Source organism: Arachis ipaensis, chromosome B6 (genome assembly GCF_059453495.1).
Source record: "Arachis ipaensis isolate K30076 ecotype BB chromosome B6, ASM5945349v1, whole genome shotgun sequence".
Classification (NCBI taxonomy): domain Eukaryota; kingdom Viridiplantae; phylum Streptophyta; class Magnoliopsida; order Fabales; family Fabaceae; genus Arachis; species Arachis ipaensis.
In genome coordinates this window covers 88,072,622-88,092,545 of record NC_142441.1, presented here as the reverse complement: position 1 = coordinate 88,092,545, position 19,924 = coordinate 88,072,622, and the positions used below count along the sequence as shown (strand labels likewise).

General features: G+C 36.1%; 1 pseudogene; it reads right to left on the bottom strand.

Moving 5' to 3' along the window:
• Positions 1 to 2,358: 2,358 nt before the first annotated feature.
• Positions 2,359 to 13,834, bottom strand: LOC107648241 (uncharacterized; annotated as a pseudogene).
• Between the last annotated feature and the right edge of the window lie 6,090 nt (positions 13,835 to 19,924).

Genomic DNA, 19,924 nt, shown 5'->3' with positions numbered 1-19,924 from the left:
AAAAATCTACTATGGTGTGCCACTTGAGCTCGAAGGCGTGGCACGCCAAGGTTGAAAGAGGGACGAGCGTGCCACTTGAAGGATTAGGTGTGGCACGCCAAGCTGGAAATGAGGAGCACGTGACACGCCAGCCACACGCCAGCTGAGAAGTCATGCTTATTGAGTGTTTTCTTTTCCCTCCAAAATGTAATTTTCCTTTTTCACTTTTGTAATTCTTTTATTTTACTAGGAGTAGTATAAATACCCCCAAGGAGTACTGAAGAAGGGGGTTAAGCAGTTAGTTTTAGATCCACTTTTACACTTCACTTTTGAGTACCTTTTGAGCTATGAGTAGCTAACTCTCCTCTCATTGAGGGAGTGAGCTCTGTTGTACTTGATGGATGAATGATAGTGAAATCATTCTTCTCTTCATCTTCTCTTTGATTTGCTAGAAGGAATTTCATTTTTAATGCTTAGTGTTCAATTATCTTGGGAAAGAGATTGAATGTAATTGGGTTTCATGGGAACCTTGGGAAAGGAAACATGAAACCATACTTGAAATCCCTTCTCACACTTGAGTAGAATCTGGGTTTTGGTGTTTGGATATGTGACATATAATCCTCCCTCTACTTGGACCTATGATGGTGTGTGGTATAATCAGGGACCAAGCATATCTCTCTTCATGAGCAATTAGACCAAGGAATTGGCTATTGATCAAGATCTGTGAGATTGAGTCACCAAGGGATTGGGGCTCAATCAATAATGATTTCCAAGAGGTCAATGAGTTGCATGATTGAAGAAGATATAAGCTAGATTTGATCCAAAGAGACAACATCTCCCAATCTCAATGAATTTCCCAATTCTTATCTATCCGTTTCTTTATTGCTTAATTTTACATTCAGTAATTCCCCATTCCCATTTACATTCAAGTCATTTATGATTCTGCACTTTACTTTCTGCCATTTATATTTCTGCACTTTATTACTTTTCTTTATATTCTAGTCATTTCCATTTATGTCATTTATAATTCTGCACTCTATAATTCTATTGATCCGCTTGACTAATTCATCAATCGATTAAAACTGCTCGTATTTGCCAATCTCTGTGGATACGATCCCACTCCACTGTGGGTTATTACTTGACGATAATTTTGGTGCGCTTGCCAAAGAACGGATTCACCAATTTTGAATGGGGTGTGAATTCCAGTCATCAGACCCCTGCACCATCCTCATCAAAGCCAGTCCTAAAGCCTTATGTGCCACAAGCACCATATCCACAAAGGTTGAAGAAGGATGGGAAAGACAACCAGTTCTCTAGATTCCTAGAAATTTTCAAGAAGCTCCAGATCAACATACCCTTTGCTGAGGCATTAGTGCAAATGCCACTCTATGCCAAATTTTTAAAGGAACTCATGACAAGAAAGAGGAACTGGGGAGAAAAGGAGACACTACAACAAACAAGGCTTTTCGCAACGGTCAAAAACCGTTGCCGTAGATTGAAAAACCGTTCCCAAAACTTTAGGCAACGCTTTGGCAATGGTTTTTGACCTGTGGTATATACAGCCATTACCAATGCTCAAAGGCAACGGTTTTTTACCTAAGGCAACGATAACAGAAAAACCGTTGCCACAGTTAGTGGCATAGACAACGGTTTTGACGGAAAATTTTAGACAACGGTTTTGATACGTTACTCAATAAGCAACGGTTTCGAACCGTTCCTATTAACATGACAACGGTTTAAAATCGGAACTGAATAGGCAACGGTTTTAAACTGTTCTCGTTTTATAGTTCACATAGCCAACGGTTTTAAACCGTTACCGTTGGTGCCAGGTTTCGGCAACGGTTTTAAAACCGTTGCCAGTTTATAGCCATCTATGACAACGGTTTTAAAGCGTTACTGTTGATGTCGTTTTCAGCAACGGTTTTGATACCATTGCCATTTTATAGTCATCTAAAACAACGGTTTTAAAGCATTACCTTTAGAGTCGCATTTTGGCAACGGTTTTATTATGTAGTCATCTTTGACAACGGTTTTAACACTATTGTCTTTTGTAACTATTGACAACAATTTTTTTTTGATATATAATTTTTTATTTACAATAGTTTTCTCGTGAATTAAATTAATTTCAGCTTTTTTTAATTGTTTAGTGTCAATAAATATTCTAAACTATTTGAATTAAGTCACTAAAGAAAAATAATTGAATATTTCCCATCAAATTTAACTTATAAAAATTGTTGTAAGATCCACAATATCATTTAAGTTTGCAAAAAATATAATAACAAAAGAGAGAGTTGAAATAGCTAAGTAGCAAATAGTCATCATGTCCACAAGTTCATGACTTTTACCCTAGCTATAACATTTGCTTCTAAAAATTTGACCTTAATCAAGTTCGATTTCCCCATCAACATAGTTTTCCTGGAAACATAAAAAAAAATCAAATATAAAACTACACATCTTTAAGATATGATAACATATAGAAACTTTAACAACAAATAATACCTCTTCATGCGCATCATTGTTCGGATTCCCTAAAGTGCTTCCTAATTGAGCAACTAACATGTCAAGGTCCACTCCTGAGTTTTTTTGTTGCAGCATCATCTTAACAAGCGATTTTAGTTCATCTACTTCTTTTTGCATCACATCAACCTTATTCTCTAATGTTGCTTTCTCAGTTGCATGTTACTGCTTAAGGGTGGCAATTTCCTCTTTTTTCTTCAACAAAGTTGGTGTGGTTACTCTTCCGTGACATCGCACTCTCCCTGTCTTCTCTTTCCCAAATATGGATTGGAAAGCTCTAATTTCTGATTCTTTAGACTTTTTATTCTCAGCTTGCAAATGTGCCTATATTAATGTGAAGAAAAATAATAGTTATAAAATAAGAGTAAATACACAATTGGACTAAAGGCATATATCATTTGACAACATCGAAACAAATAATAGAGATTAAAAATAATGTCAAGATTCTTTAACTCAACGCAAGCATAAAAATAACCACAAGTGATGGACAAATTGCCAAGACACAAGAAATCCATAACCTATTTTAACCAAATTAACTCCTAATTAATACTTACAATAACATCCAGAGTGTCTTCATCCAATGATTTTCCCTTTGTGCTTTGGCGAGTCTCAACAAACATTTCTGCTTGAGTAGGTGGTTCATTATTTTCCTTAGAAGCAGCCTATAAGTCCAATTCAAATAGCATTTATATAGAGTTAAAAGACACACCACACATACACAAACAAATTCACAAAGAATTAAAAATTGTACCAATCTTGCACGTATTCTTGCAAAATTTATTGGTCCCTTTTGATGCCTAAATTTTTGTTGTGCCCTATTTTTCTAATTTTGCACAGACATTTTCTACATAACAAGAGACAAGTATTATCAAAAAATCATCAAACTTCACTCATGTGTATAGAATATAATTGCATAAACAATTACACTAAGTTTCACATGTCTTACCTTAACTTTCTCAGTTCTCCAATAAGCAATTAACTTGCGAAAATGACTCTCAGGTATGCTCTTAGGACGATTTTTCAGCATCTCATTAATACATTTGCATGGCAGAAAATGAGTTTGCTTTATTGTAGTCTTATACCTTTCCAGTTGTCATTGATACGAGCAAGGACCATCCTCTTTCCTTTAGTTGGAATAATGAATTTAGCCTATAAAACACAATTATTATTTGCTAGTAAGAATAAAATACATGTGTACATTTCCAAATACTTTCTAAAAGAAACAAGACTAAAGTTCTCACTTGAACATATTTCCAAATGGCTTCTTTATCTTTAATCCCCTTTCAATTTGTGTAAATTAATGGACAAAAATCTGAATTCCTTGCCACTGTGCCCAAAAATTTTCTCAAGTTGTTTACAGCTTCATCAGTAGGACCAATTGCCTCTCCTTCACTATCTAGAGTAATTTCTTCTCTATCTTCCAACTGTCTTGCATGAATCTTCAAGCATTGTGTAGGTCCTCGTGTTTTCTTCACTATTGTCTCTATACAAAGATACTAATTATATATGACATTTTTAGAAAATACCAAATTCGATTCACAAATTGGAATTCAATTAACACAAATTTTTAGAAATTTCGGCGGCATTCTAGCATTAAATATGACATTTCTGAATTTAAACAAACAGCAAAATCAACCCATATGAACTCACTAAAATAAAATCAGCACTAATCAAGATCAATTTATATGAATTAAATGGCAGCAAGTGAAAATGGCAATCAGCAGCGATATAAAAATTAGCATAATAAGCCATTAACAAGGATAAAACAGCACGCACTATACAATTTGAGAAGAGAACATTCTAGGCATCAGTAGCAACCAAAAAGTTCAACCTAAATCCACTACAAATCAGATATAACTTCCTAGTTCCTAACCACCTATAATCCACTAAGCATGCATAGCTAAATCGACTAATTTTTGTAACTGAACAAACTAATTAAACTAAGAAACTATAAACAGGGAAAAAATTGAGAAATTTCGACAGCACTCTAGCAGTAAATAGGACGTTTCTGAATTTAAACAAACAGCAAAATCAACCTATATGAACTCACTAAAATCAAATCAGAACTAATCAAGATCAATTTATATGAATTAAATGGCAGCAAGCGAAAATGGCAATCAGCAGCGATATAAAAATTAGCATAATAAGCCATTAACAAGGATAAAACAACACGGACTATACAATTTGAGAAGAGAACATTCCAGGCATCAGCAGCAACCAAAAAGTTCAACCTAAATCCACTACAAATCAGATATAACTTCCTAGTTCCTAACCACCTATAATCCACTAAGCATGCATAGCTAAATCGACTAATTTTTGTAACTGAACAATCTAATTAAACTAAGAAACTATAAACAGGTAAAAAATTGAGAAATTTCGACAGCACTCTGGCAGTAAATAGGACGTTTCTGAATTTAAACAAACAGCAAAATCAACCTATATGAACTCACTAAAATCAAATTAGAACTAATCAAGATCAATTTATATGAATTAAATGGCAACAAGCGAAAATGGCAATCAGCAGCGATATAAAAATTAGCATAATAAGCCATTAACAAGGATAAAACAGCACGCACTATACAATTTGAGAAGAGAACATTCCAGGCATCAGCAGCAACCAAAAAATTCAACCTAAATCAACTACAAATCAGATATAACTTCCTAGTTCCTAACCACCTATAATCCACTAAGCATGCATAGCTAAATCGACTAATTTTTGTAACTGAACAAACTAATTAAACTAAGAAACTATAAACAGGGAAAAAATTGAGAAATTTCGACAGCACTCTAGCAGTAAATAGGACGTTTTTGAATTTAAACAAACGGCAAAATCAACCCATATGAACTCACTAAAATTAAATCAGCACTAATCAAGATCAATTTATATGAATTAAATGGCAGCAAGTGAAAATGGCAATCAGCAGCGATATAAAAATTTGCATAATAAGCCATTAACAAGGATAAAACAGCATGCACTATACAATTTGAGAAGAGAACATTCCAGGCATCAGCAACAACCAAAAAGTTCAACCTAAATCCACTACAAATCAGATATAATTTCCTAGTTCCTAACCACCTATAATCCACTAAGTATGCATAACTAAAAGTTTACCTTTCAAAGTATTGTCTAAGTTCTCAGCCTCAGTTGGATTAATATAATCCTTGTCCTGCTCCTCTATAATATCTCCTTCATTCTCATCGAATTGCTCTTCACCATCAGGTTCATTGTTAAGTTTAAGAAATGTATCAATCGGCATTGAAGCAAATTGACGTGTTTTTCCCTTCTTAGTTGGCCTTTCTTGCAAGCTGCCACAATCTTCAATATCATCTTCAATTGTGGTCACTTTTCTCTTCAAATCTTGACTCATTCTAGAATCTACTTCTGTAGTATTCTTGTGAGCCATAGCAGTAGATTTAGAAGGTAGTTCATTTTCTTGTCTACATGTTGATCCTTGTGAGTGAGTCATACTTGCTTCCTTCTGTACTTTACTTTTCTTCAAATTCTGCCCTTTTTCTTTTTCAACTTTTGGCTTTTCTACAAAATTCTGCTTATCATTTGCTTGGACACCATTTTTTCTTAACAGCTGCTCCCTTTCCCTATCACTAAGGGTTTTTATCCTCTTAAGTGGTGGTGGTGGTTGATGTTGCTGTTGACCGGAAGACATCTTTTCTCGCTTAACTTCCATATTTTTGAAGAACTTTGCACGCAATTCAGCACTTGACTTTGAATCTATCTCATTTTCAATGAATTTTTTGAACATTTTCTGAAAAAAGAAATAAAATCTATTAACATAACAGTAAAAAATCAGATCACATATTAAAAGAACCAAGAATCTATAAGAAATGCACCTGTTCATAAATAATTACACCAAAAATAAAAGTCAAAAAAATTATTCTATGTTGAGAAGAGAAATCTCTTTAAAGATCAGAATCATCATCATATTCAGCTTGTTGTAGAACAAGTGAAGGTTTCTCAATGATTGTATTTGGCATGTCTTCTCTAGTCCATTGAACTTCACAATTATCCTTTGGCACAAACAAATTATTCGCTTGATCAAAGGGGTCCTTCTGATTAGACTCTTCGGCTTCAACATCATACCCATCATACATATTGAATAAATCCCTTGGTACTGTGTCCATGACATAATGCTTGTCTTCGTTAAAAGGGTCTTGAATATAGAAGCATTGGTGGACTTGTGAAGCTAATACAAAAGGATCATCCCAAGAACATCTTTTATTAAAGTGAACTGAAGTTAGACTAAAATTCTCTTCCTCAACTTCAAACCAATCACAATTGAAAAGAACAAATTTGAAACATGCATAATAGTCTAACTCAATTATGTCATTTATTGCACCAAAATATGTTACGGCTTTTGTCATTGGGTTGTTGTCCTTGGCACTAGCAAAGCTTGGTGTTTCGCACACAAAAGTCACACCACTGTTTTGAGTTGTGTGGCTTGCATCATGTTCTCTAGTTTGAAATTTATAGCCATTGATTACATAACTAGAAAATCATTTTGCAACTGTATTTGGGCCTCTAGACAAATCTTTAAGTTGTTTCGGAACATCTTCATGAGAAGCACGCTCTTTGAACCATTCACTAAAATCATGGCTTAGAGTTTTTGCCTTCTTCCATTTTCTACCTTTAGTTTGATTGTTGACATGTTCCTCATACTCTCTAAAGTAAGTAAAAAGCGAGTAAGTTAAATTTTCTAATAGAGAATTCGTAATTGGAAAATATATAAGAAAAATACCTAATGTAGTCTTTAACTTTATCACAATTGAATAAGATGTACCGATGAGCTTGTATTTTTGAGTTGGTATCTAGAGAAAAAGGTTGCCCTTTTCTCTTTCCACCAATTGGTCGCCCCAAGCATGCAAAATAGCTATCATGACATACGTCAGCTTCACTGCAATTATCATAATTTTGTGTCCTCCTACTCAGCCTTGTATCCATATCATGACTTAAATACCTTGAGCAAAATGTCAAGCATTCCTCGGCTAAATATCCTTCAGCAATTGAACCTTCGGGGCGGCTCTTATTGCGGACGTAGGACTTTAACCTACACAGATATCTCTCAATGGGGTACATCCACCTAAATTGAACTGGGCCACCCAACCTCAACTCGTTTACCAGATGAATAGGCAAATGGACCATTATATCAAAGAAACTAGGAGGAAATATTCTTTCTAATTGGCACAAAATCTCTCTAATATCTACTTCCAAATGCTCTATTGTATCATTTTCAACAACTTTTTGGCACAAGGAACGAAAGAATGAACCTAGATAAATTAAAGGGCTAGCTACTTGATTCTGCATTGTGCATTTTATAGCTACTTGCAACAAATAATGCAACATAAAATGAGCATCATGACTTTTGTAGCCTGATATCTTTTTCTCAGCAACATGAACACACCGAGAAATATTTGAGGCACTACCAGATGGCAATTTTACTGACTTCAAAATATTACAAAAAATGATTTTTTCTTAATTAGTAAGGTTAAAACAAGCCTTAGCAATTTTTGCTTTCTTGCCACCATCTATCTCCTTTGGTTGAAGTTTTTTTCTTATGCCCATATCTTTGAGATCGTAACGAGCATTTGCATGATCTTTGGACTTTCCTGGAATGTCTAATAAAGTTCCAATTATGTTATCACATACGTTTTTCTCGATGTGCATAACATCAAGACAATGGCGCAATGTATTTTGCTTCCAATATGGCATCTCAAAGAAAATGGACCTTTTCTTCCATGGACCATCAATTTTATTTTTTTGCTTCTTTCCAAATACATTTTCAAAATCTTTCAAATCTTCAAAAATTTGTTCTCCATCTAATAAAGCTGGTGAAGACCTCAATTCAACATTGCCATTGAAAGATCTTTTGTCCATCCTATATGGATGATCCATAGCCAAAAATTTACGGTGATCCATGTAGCACATCTTCCGGCTATGTTTTAAATAACAAGATGAGGTGTCATAATTACAGCAAGGACATGCTAACTTTTCCTTTGTGCTCCAACCGGATAACATAGCATAAGCTAGAAAGTCACTTATGTCCATAAAAGTGCTGCATGTAGTTGAAAAGTTTGATTCTTTGAAGCATCATATGTTTCCACTCCAACTTCCCATAAAACCTTTAACTCTTCAATTAATGGCTGAAGATACACATCAATGCTTTTTCCAGGCGAACATGGTCCAGGGATGAGCAAGGACATCATGACATACTCTGGTTTCATGCAACACCATGGAGGAAGATTGTATGCGGCCAAAACTACCGGCCATGTACTATGGGAGATGCTCATGGTTCTAAATGGATTAAATCCATCGCTAGCTAGCCCTAATCTTATGTTACGAGATTCTTTAGCAAAATCGGGATGAAGCCTGTCAAAGTCTTTCCATGATTGGCCATCAGCTGGGTGTCTTAACTTTCCATCCTTTGAACGATGTTCATCATGCCACCTTAATGATTCAGCTGTTTTGGAACACAGGAACAGCTTCTTAAGCCTTGGAATCAAGGGAAAATGCCTCAAAACCTTCGCAGGCACAGGTTTTTTCTTCAACTTATCAACTTCTATATCTACCTCAACATTTTCTATGTACCTGGAAGCTCCACAAATTGGACAAAATTCATTATCTTCATATGTATCCTGGAACAGAACACAATCGTTGGGACAAGCATGAATTTTATTATAACCAAGTCCTAAATCTTTTAGCGTGGCCTTGATTTTATTGAAAGAATCAAGAATATTCAAATGAGGAATCACTTTTTTCAGTAATTCAAGTAGAGCAGTAAAGGATGCGTTGCTCCAACCATTAAGAGTCTTCAACAAATACAATCGGATAACAAATGATAATGTCGAAAATTTTTTACAGCCAGGATATAACTCTTGTTTTCCTTCTTCAAGCAAGTTATAAAACTTTTTTGCATCTTCGTTTGGCCCATCGGCATCTTTATCTCGTTCAAGCACATGCCGAAATGTCTCGTTTAGCAGCCCATGAATGTCGTCGACAAATCCTTCATGGACTTCACTCTCATCGGATTCACTATCCATGTGACTTATCCTTTCGCCGTGATGAACCCACACAGTGTAACCTTTTTGAAATCCCTTACTTATTAAATGATCATAAACTTCATCCCTTCGCCCCCAACTAAAGTTATTACATATAGAACAAGGACAAAGAATTTCTTGTCCTTGTGGTCTACCTTTAGAAAAGGCAAAATCCAAAAATGAATTAACACCATGTTGGTAACCCTCAGTATGTCTTGGTAAACTAGTCCACTCTTTGTCCATTACTTTGTCAACTAAAATAAAAGAACACGGGCATATGTTTTAGACTAACTATAAGTGATTTTTTCTAATCAAGAGCTTATTGCTTCTAAAAAATTTCTAGAAGTCAACCACACATGTTCGGAAGAGAACATCTCAACCAATCAAGAGACTAACAATTTGTATCTAACAAACTATGCAAAGAAGCTTAAGCAAACAATTAATCAGTAAATATTCTTAACAATTAAATGTTCAAACAAATTTAAAAAGATAATATATTAAATGATTTACCTGTAGTGTAGCTCAATGTCTAAGGTAATCACAGCTACAGAGAGATCTGCTATTTGATTCTCTTTTTCTGGTTTTAAAGAGACAAACTAAAACAGCAACAAAGAATAAAAATATAAGTAATTCATAACCAGATTTTTTAACAAAAAAGTCACTTTTAAAACCAGTTTTTAAAAATCTTATTTTCAAAAGTGATATATAACTAAAAAATCAAACAATAGAATTATCAAGAGCAGAATAATATTATCATTACTCTTTAAATTTTAGTTCACAAACTAACACATCGTAATTTCAATTGTGGTTGATAAGAAGATTTTAGAAAAGAAAAAGAGGAAGGGGGGTTCCTAATGTGTGATGAGTCACAAGTGACACATGTTGAAAATGAAAGGCTGATATTGGTGTGGGAGTTCCCTTTACAAGACATGCATCAGGCACCATAATTAATTATTAAGAAAAGTAGATAAAAGGGGCACCCAAATGAATAAGACAGTAAACAATAATATTAATAATAATGATGAAAGAAATAGAAAATAACAAATAGAAAATGCTAGCTGTAAAGAATGGTGCAAAGCAAAGAGCGAGTGATTAGAAGAAAGGAATGACTAATTTTGGAGGTTTTTGGAGAGAGAGTGTTATGGATATAACCCAAAACTACAGCACAAGTAGCCGTTTGAACTTTGAAGAATGAAAGCAACATATGTGGGACTGTATTTAAGTCTATCTGTCTAACAATGACATCCTCCAAACCCCCATAATAATTATTATTTTGGATATAATCAGAATTAACATTTCATGAGAATTTTAGTTGTTTTTGTTGTTAATAAAAACCTTGCTTAAGGTTTGATTTTTGTGCATTATGATGAGTCAGCGTCCAGCAGTCACCTACCTGTCAATCCTGATGGGTTGGAACTTCATTATTTGTTAACAACAAATTAAAGAAAAATGTATTACCTCAAATGAAATGATGCTGTTTTTAGTTTTCTGCTAAAGCTTAGCTTGCAATATGCTACAGGCTTATAAAATTGACTTAACCATTGATATGCTTAAGAAAAGAAGAGCAGAAATCGGAGAAGCAGCAAGCCAGATTGCCATTAAAACCAGTATTATATACATATATTCAAAGGGGTCATCGATTGGTATTTGGTCATTGTAACCGCGAATCAAGAATGGGGAGCATCTATAAGCATCACATTTTCCATCAAATATTTAAAATAATAAATATTTATCCTGGTTAATTGAGGCATGTAAGAAGAATAGCAGAATTTATGTTGATCTCTAAGTCAAATAGTTGGAATAAGCATGAAATTCCTCTGTTATCCCAGATGAAACCAACCAATATGAAAAGCAGTCCATAACTCACTCAAATAATAACATTATACAACAAGGCTAAAATAAACAAAGCAGATAAATAAAATAAATAATAAACAATTGAGAAACAGCGATATAGAAATTACTCTATAATCCTCAATAAAGAGTTATTGGGAATCCATCATAGAACACCTGACAGAGAGCAAAGAAACAGAACCATAATGACATCGAACACACTACTCGCAGATAATAAAAGTTTTGCTACCTTAAATAACAAACTAACCTAAGCTCCATGTTCATATCACAAGTACCCAGTCCAAATTCAAACCAGAACAAAAGCTCAGTCAATATTCACCCTCATCTTGCTCATGTTCACAAATATCACCACTTTCCACAGCTAACAAAAATACCCAACAACAAATCAAGCCCTAACTAAGAAACAGAAAATCAGAGAAGGACACCACTTACCACAGATGACAACCCCACAAACGGCCAATGCTGCAAACCAGCAATAGCGAAGCAACAGTAGCAAAGCACAATCCACAATCAGCCAAGACACTGAAGCATAAGCAGTAAGGTAGAAGCAGCGAAGCAGAAGCAGAACAGGGGAGATCAAGGACACCGTGGAGAAGCAGTGAAGCCTCGGAGAGGAGAAAAGCACCGACGCCGCGGAGAGGAGAGACTCAGCGACGCCGGGAAGAAGGAGACAACAACGATTCGGGAAGAACGCAGCGCAACGACGATGATGGTGCGAGGATGGTGAGTTGCGATTTGGGGCTTCCTGGTGACTTGCGATGATGGTGCAATTTACGCCTTCATGGAGAGCTGTGGTGCGATGCGTCTCTGATTCTGATGGCTGGGTTAGGGTTCGGTCGGTGGAAGGAGGAAGAACGTTCTTCGCTCTTTGCTGGTTTCACGAAGAGAAGATGAGGGCTTAGCTTTCTTACTTTAATTTCTTCGCTGTATTTCTTTATCAATTAGGGAAAAATTAATATTTTAATTTTATTTCTTTATATTAATTTTTATTATATATATATATTTATAATAAATATATATAATATTTATTATAAATTTATTTTAGCTTTATGTGTTCAAAATATAATATTTTTTATATATTTATAATAATATATAATATTTATAATAAACTTATTTCAATTTTATTTTTTTAAAATAATATTTGTTATTTATTTATAACAATAGATTTTGAGTATTTTATAAATTTAATATTTATAGCTAAAATAATTTCAATTTATATAATTATCTGAAATTATTTTTATTAGTATTGTTTAATTTGTATAATTATTTAAATAATATTAGAAAATGGTTGTTTCATAAATAATTGTTGTAATGGTTGTAAAACCGTTCTTTAAAATAGTCAAAGAGAACGGTTTTATTTTGTTACTATAGCATAATGAAAAAATGAACTTTAACAGCAACACTGTAAAAACCGTTGTCTAAGACAATCTAATGGAACGGTTTTAAAGTGTAGCATTTCGGCAATGGTTTTAATGCGTTTCTTTTGTGCAATTCTTTAAACAACAATAAAAAATCGTTGCTTAAAGCCAACTCATGGTAACGGTTATAAAACCGTTCTTTAAAATAGTCAAACAGAACGGTTTTACTGTGTTGCTAGAAATTAATGAAAAATGAAATTCACCAGTAATACTTTAAAAAACCGTTGTCTAAACCTATCTAAGAGAACGGTTTTAAGGCGTTGCAAAATTTGGCGTTGCTAAAGGCCATATTTGTTGTAGTGAGACCATAGTGCTGACTGAGGAGTGTAGTGCCATCATACAGAAGAAGCTTCCTCAGAAGATGAAAAATCCTGGGAGCTTCCAAATTCCCTACATCATAGGGGATATCAACATTGAAAAAGCATTGTATAACCTGGGGGCTAGCATCAATCTCATGTCCTTGGCTATGATGAGAAGGATGAAGATTGAGGAAGCCAAACCAACAAGAATGGCACTCCAATTGGTTGACAGAACTTTCAAGTTTTCACATGGGGTAGTAGAAGACTTGTTGGTGAAAGTGGGAGAGTTTATCTTCCCAGTTGACTTCCTTGTGCTGAATATGAAAGAAAAGGCCAACACATCAATCATCCTAGGAAGCCCATTCCTAGCTACTGCTGGAGCCATTATTGATGTTCAAAAAGGAGAACTAGTCTTGAGGTGCATGAAGAGAAGATGGTCTTCAATGTCTTCAAAGCAATGAGTTACCCTAAGGAATCCATAGGAGAATGCATGATAGTAGATACCATAGAACAGATAGTTCAAGGGGTTTTGGAAGAAGAACAATGTGAAGGAACTATGGAGCTAGAGCAACAAGCACCAGGTGGTGAGTTACCACAAGGAACCATGGAGAATTCAACCATGCTGAACAAGGAACTGAAAACACCAAAACTAGAGCTGAAGACCTTGCCTTCATGTTTGAAATATGCTTATTTGGGTGACAACAACACTTACCCAGTCATCATTAACTCAAGCTTGAGTAAGGAACAAGAAGAGGAGCTTATCCAAGTACTGAAAAAAAAAAAGGATGCCATAGGATGGACACTTGCAGACTTGAAAGGAATCAGTCCTTCAATGTGCATGCACAAGATCCTACTTGAAGAAGGTGCTAAGCCCTCAAGACAGCAACAAAGAAAGTTGAACCCAACCATGAATGAAGTAGTCCAAAAAGAGGTGTTGAAGTTGTGGCAAGCAGGGGTAATTTATCCCATCTCAGACAGTCCTTGGGTAAGCCCTGTGCAAGTAGTGTCTAAGAAAGGAGGAGTCACTGTTGTACCAAATAAAAAGAATGATCTGATACCAACAAGAACAGTGACTGGTTGGTGCATGTGCATCGATTATAGGAAGCTTAATGAAGCTACCCAGAAGGATCACTTTCCCCTACCATTCATGGATCAGATGCTTGAAAGACTGGCCGGACATGAATATTATTGCTTTTTGGACAGTTATTATGGTTACAACCAAATTGTTGTAGACCCCAAGGACCAGGAGAAAACCTCATTCACCTGTCCCTATGGTGTCTTTGCTTATAGGAGAATGCCCTTTGGATTGTGCAATGCACCTGCAACATTCCAAAGGTGCATGCTCTCCATATTTTCAGATATAATTGAAAAATTCATTGAGGTGTTTATGGATGACTTTTCTGTCTTTGGTGTTTCATATTCTAATTACTTGCACCACTTGGCCTTGGTGCTAAAGAGATGCCAAAAAACCAACCTTGTTTTGAATTGGGAGAAATGCCATTTCATGGTTACAGAGGGGGTAGTTCTTGGTCATAAAATCTCAAAAAGAGGCATAGAGGTGGACAAGGCTAAGGTGGATGTGATCGAAAAGCTACCCCCACCTTGTAATGTCAAACCAATTAGAAGTTTTCTAGCACATGCTGGCTTTTATAGAAGATTCATTAGAGATTTTTCAAAAATTGCCAAACCTTTGAGTAACTTGCTTGTCTCTAATGTACCTTCTATCTTTGATAAAGAATGTTTCTAGCCTTTGATGAGCTCAAAAATAGACTTTCCTCTGCACCTATCATAGCACCACCATGTTGGGATTTACCTTTTGAGTTGATGTGTGATGCATCAGATTTTGCTGTGGGTGCTGTTTTAGGACAGAGGAAAGACAAATCGGTGCATGTTATTTATTATGCCAGCAAAGTCCTTAATGAGAATCAAAGAACTATACCACTACAGAGAAGGAATTACTTGCCATTGTCTTTACTTTTGACAAATTTAGATCATATCTTATTGACTCTAAAGTAATTATATTCACTAATCATGCAGCACTCAAATACTTGCTTACCAAACAAGAGTCCAAGCCCAGACTAATAAGATGGATCCTGCTACTCCAAGAGTTTGACATCGAAATTAAAGATAGGAGTGGAGCAGAGAACAAAGTGGCTGACCACCTATCAAGGATCCCATAAAACGAAGATGAGGCACACCAACTTGTAGTAAATGAGAGCTTCCTTGATGAGCAGTTGATGATGATCCAAGAAGCCCCTTGGTTTGCAGACATAGCCAATTTCAAGGCTATTGGGGAACTACCAACTAACATCAACAAACACATAAGGAGAAAGCTAATCAATGATGCTAAACACTATATCTGGGATGAGCCTTATTTGTTCAAAAAGTGTGCTGATGGGATCTTGAGAAGGTGTATTTCACAAGAGGAAGGGCAAGAAGTGCTTTGGCAGTGTCATGGATCTACATATGGAGGCCATTTTAGTGGGGAAAGAACTATAGACATGGTGCTACAATGTGGGTTCTATTGGCCAACCATGTTCAAGGATGCAAAGGAATTGGTGTCAAGGTGTGATGAATGTCAAAGGGCTGGTAATCTACCCAAGAAAAATGAGATGCCACAGAGGTTTATAATGGAAATAGAATTGTTTGATGTGTGGGGAATTGATTTTATGGGATCTTTCCCATCCTCATACTCAAACAATTATATATTGGTGGCTGTAGATTATGTGTCAAAGTGGGTAGCAGCCATAGCCACTATAACAAATGACAACAAGGTTGTGATAAGCTTCTTGAGAAGGAACATCTTCAGCCGATTTGGAGTTCCTAGAACCCTTATTAGTGATGGAGGAACACACTTCTGCCACAAGCAACTTGAGATACTCCTTCTCAGGTATGGAGTCAAGCACAAAGTGGCAACTCCATACCATCCACAGACCAATGGGCAAGCTGAGATTTCAAACAGGGAGCTCAAAAGAATTTTTGAAAAAACTGTTGGAAGCTCAAAAAAGGATTGGTCTAAGAAGCTGGATGATGCATTATAGGCCTACAGGATAGCCTTCAAAACACCTATTGGGATGTCTCCATATCAATTGGTGTTTGGTAAGGCTTGTCACTTACCAGTTGAGCTTGAACATAGAGCATTTTGGGCTCTAAAAATGTTGAATCTTGATGATCAAGCTGTTGGAGAAAAGAGGCTAATGCAACTCAATGAGCTGGAAAAATTCATAAATCAAGCTTATGAGAATGCAAAAATTTACAAGAAAAACACAAAGAGATGGCATGATCAAAAGATAGCAAGAAGAGAGTTCACAGAAGGTCAGAAAGTGCTGCTGTACAATTCAAGACTCAAGTTCTTCCTAGGGAAGCTTAAGTCTCGATGGTCTGGACCCTTCACCATCCTCAAGGTGTTTTCCTATGGTCATGTAGAGCTCATGGAGGACAAAACACAAAGAACTTTCACTGGGAATAGCCATAGACTCAAGCATTACTTAAGAGACTCACTGGATGAGAAAAGAGTGAGCTACAACCTCAGCTAAGGAAGGAAGAACGTCAAGCTAGTGACGATAAAGAAGCGCTAGTTGGGAGGCACCCCAACACTTTATATCCTTTTGATTTATTGCTTTATTAGAAGTACCTTAAAATTGTTAATTTAGGTAGTTTAAGTCCCAGTTTAATATTTTTGTCTCAGAAAAGTAGATTGTAGATGGTAGATTAGGAAGTTTAAATATCAGTTTTGGTAGTTAAAAAATCTTCAATTTGTTTTCTTTTTCTCTAAAAGTGCAATTTGATGAATAGATTTACTGATGATGAGTAATTAGGCTGAGAACTAGCTAAAAAGCTAAGTTTGGTGTGGCCACCAACCCATTTAATCTAGGCTTACAACTATTTGAACGAATTAAATTTTGAGAAGTAAGCCCAGAGATTAAGTTTGGTGTGGCCACCACCATACAAAGATCACCTAGAAAGCCCAATACCATTCAAGTTGAAAGCATTTAATAAATTGATGGGTGCATAAAAGTTGGTTTTAAATGTGTTCGGAAGGGGTTAGAAGTGAAAAATGTGAAAGGATTAAAGTTAATTCACCCTTATGAACACATTAAAAACCCAATGATGAACACAATTTATTAGATACAATGGGATTAAGTTTGGTGTCCCAATGGACACTCATCAGTTGCAATCTCATTGGTTCACACTATAAGAAATGTGAAGGATTCTTTTGTCATTACTGATGGGGTTTCGGTTTTTTATTTTTCCGGAGAAAGAATGGGGCCCACATGATTGATATCTCATAAAGCAAGAAGTCAAAGTGTACTTGCACTTTGGAACTCGTCACATGCAGGAAGCCAAAGGGGATAAGGATTGGCGCCTCTTCCCACGCTAGGCGCCACTCCCCAAGTGGGAAAACATTGAATTGCTTTCACTTCCCACCCTCCAAACTACACTTCCTACCTCTATAAAAGCCCCTCACTTTCCTACCTCTCTTCACACTTTGAACCCTACTTCATACACAAAAGAACCTCCACATTCCAAACCATCCTCTTTTCTTTACCCTTCTTCCCCTTTTCTTGATTGGGACAATCAAGTCCTAAGTTTGGTGTTGGAGCAAAACTGTGTTTTTCTCACTCTCTTGCAACTTTCTTCAACTCTTTTTAACACTTAAAACACCCTTTTATCATCCCAATGGCACCACCAAGAGCCTCATCATCAAAGAAAAGAAAGACCAAGGAACCAATCTCAAGATCCTCAAGCCACAATGAATACAAGTTCCTCTCTTCATTCAACCAAAACCAATTTTATGATTGGGTGAGTGAGAGGAAAATCATTCTAGAAGTTGGCTTCCAATTGGGAAGGAATGAACACCCTGAGATAAACAGGAAAATCAACAATAGAGGGTGGGCACTCCTGTGCAACCCACCAAGGAAATTGGTGGAAAGCTTGGTTAGAGAGTTCTATGCCAATGCTGTGCCTCAGCCAGGGCAACTCTATGGCTATCTTAGCTATGTGAGAGGGAAGGCCATTAATTATAGCCCCTCCAACATAGATAGGATGCTAATGGTGAGGCAAACAATCTCCACCCAGAGCTATGAAGAAAGAATGAAGCAAAAAGACCCAGGATTTGATGAAATCCTCATTGAGATTTGTGTGCTAAATGTGCAATGGATAAATGATAAAGATGGGAGACCCAACCAGCTAAGAAGGAGGGATTCGAGCCCCCAAGCTAGAGGATGGTTAGATTTTGTGAAGAGTTCTCTAAACCCAACGTCCAACACATCTGAGGTAACACTTGAGAGGGCTGTGCTCATATACAGCATCATGAAAGGTGAGAATGTGAATGTTGGGGAAATGATTGCCAACATCATCAACAGGGTGCTGGAAAGCACCAAGGATAGCAAAAGACTGGCATTCCCTAATATCATTCAAAGGCTGTGTGATGAAGTAGGGGTTGAGAAGATTATTGACGAAGTGCTAGTGGAACAAGAAAAGCCTATAACTGCCAAGAAGATGGCCAAAGTAGTGGCTATTAACCCACTTGAGAGGAGAAAGGAGCATAGAGCTCATGCTCATATCCCACAAGGGCAACCACAACAAGAAGAAGGGGCTGAGGAGCAATGATAAACCACTATTTTATGGTTTATCTTGTGTTCAATTGAGTATATTTTATCAATCTTTCATACACTTATTCATATGATTTGCATGAGTTTACGTTTTCCTTCCTGATTTTTTGCTATGATTGAAAACATGCTTCTTTGGCCTTATATTTGCTAATATTAATCCTCTTTTATTACCATTAGATGCCTTGATATGTGTGTTAAGTGATTTCAGAAATTACAGGGCAGGAATGACTCAGAGGATGGAAAGGAAGCATGCAAAAGTGGAAGGAATACAAGAAGTTGAAGAAATTGCTAAGCTGTCCAGCCTGACCTCTTCGCACTAAAACGGTCTTAACATGAGCTACAAAGGTCCAAACGATACGGTTCCAGTTATGTTGGAAAGTTAACATCCGAGGCTTCGATTTGATATATAATATACCATAGCTGCTCTGACGCTAGGCAACGCGAACGCGCGCTCCAGGTGGATACGTCGCAGTGACGAAAATCAGCGTGGCAGATTTCTTCTCCAACGATTTCTGGGCTGTTTTCGACCCCGTTTTTGGCCCAGAAAACACAGATTAAAGGCTATAAAGTAGGGAAATCCATTCATTCATAATCATCAGCTCATAATTCATAATTTTTAGTTTTTAGATGTAGTTTTTAGAGAGAGAGGTTCTCTCCTCTCTCTTAGGTTTTAGGATTAGGATTCCTCTTAAAGGATTTAGGATTTCAACTCTTCATCAGGTTCAATATTTCTTTTACTTTATATTTCTCTTTTACTTCCAGGTACTTTAATGCTCTCATTTAATTACTTATGTTGCCAAATTGGCTTATGAACTCTTTATATTTTTTGATTAATTTCCTTTTATTAAATGCAATTGAGGTATTTCAGATTTATGATTCTTGTTTAGCTTTTTTATATTCTTGGCTTTAATTGATCAACTGGAGGCTCTTGAGTTATTAAACTTATCGTGACTGTTAATTAATTCCTCTAATTGACTGGAATTCCACTAACTTTAGTCTTTCCTTAGGAGTTGGCTAGGACATGGGAATCTAACTAATTAGTCCACTTGACTTTTCCTTGCTTTTGTAAAGGTTAACTAAGTGGGGTTAAACTCAATTCTCATAAGAGTAACTAGGATAGGACTTCCGAATTTTCATACTTTGCCAAGAGTTTTATTAGATATTAATTTATTAATTCCTGCAATTTATTTTCCTT